This window comes from Eurytemora carolleeae, unplaced genomic scaffold (assembly GCF_000591075.1).
Source record: "Eurytemora carolleeae unplaced genomic scaffold, Eaff_2.0 scaffold490, whole genome shotgun sequence".
Taxonomy (NCBI): domain Eukaryota; kingdom Metazoa; phylum Arthropoda; class Copepoda; order Calanoida; family Temoridae; genus Eurytemora; species Eurytemora carolleeae.
The window spans coordinates 1-1394 of NW_019396962.1; positions in this window are offsets into that span (position 1 = coordinate 1).

The window sequence follows — 1394 nt, forward strand, 5'->3', positions numbered from 1 at the left end:
AATTAAATGAACAGATATCATGTGTTCCTACAGAATAGTATATTTTTGTTTCTTATTTTCATTTGAGTAAAATAAGAAAACTTATCTATCTAAAGATACGATTTTCAGATTGCTTGTAGTGTGACTTATTAAAATCAATGTAAAGCTTGTATAGTACCAAACAAACAGGGCTAATATCTTTTTTACTGTTGCAAACAATAAATATTTATTTAGTGTTGCTTTAGAACATATTACTCTCCAACAGCAGTTTGGAGGCCTTTTAATTTAAAACAAACAGACAGTGATTTTTCAATTACTTCTGTATAGTTGTTTCGCGAGCTAATCTGCTAAAGGTTGATTGGAAGTACCACTAAGCCTCAGACTCTCTTGGATTAAATCTAATTCTTTTAGACTCTCTCCTCAAAAGTAACAGTGTTATGGTTGGTGATGATACTGTTCAATCTAGGATAAATTGACTGATATTTTTTAATTTCAAACAAAGTGTATTTACAAAAGATTATAGGAAATAAAAGATTTATCATATATTCGAATAAAGAACAAATATACATTTTCGTTAATACAAGGATAAAATCCAGACATTTAAAAGCTCATAAGAAAACTGCGATAATCTTAATTATATTATATTTATCATTTATATTTGTCTAAAGCAAAATTACATTAAACAATATAAAAGTTTACAAATTAATACTCTTTTCACTGGATATCGCATTTTAAAATTGACATGGTTTGCCAAAAAAGGTGCAATACAAGACTTTTAGCATGAGTATAGTTTAGCTATTCAGAGGTGGTTTTCAGAAAAGGGGTTTCTTGGTCCCAGTCTAGTGTTTTTCGTTTTCTAAAAATGTGGTAAGATGACAGTACAGCAAGGCTTGAAAGATTTTCACACATTGCTTTGAAACTAACACTAGGTTTGCAGAACNTACATTTTGCTGGTTTTAATCTCATTCCCATACTTTCAATCTTGGATTTTATTTCATTTTGAATTTTTTGATGTTTTCTCAGATCTGTTGTTATCAGGCAAAAATCGTCAGCATAGGGCAAAACTCAGTTTAATTCTAAGATTCCAAGGAAACAATGTGATAAAATAATAGACAAGCTCATTCAAAAGGTATAATCATATATATAATGCCTAATTAATACCCTAATGCGCTGTAAGCAAATCACAATTTGGTATATCTCAACTGAATATCAAATGTAGCTTACAAGAAACTGAGCGTACAGTTTATAAATCAAAACTGGTTTGGTGATGGAACTACAGAGGCTTCACATCTTTAGCGAAGGGAACTAAGGGGCGAAGGAATACAGAATGTGATGAAAACATCCCGTAACAATGTTATTATAGTTAATAAATATTATTTTAATATTAATAAGAAAACTTTAGACTTAAAGAAAGC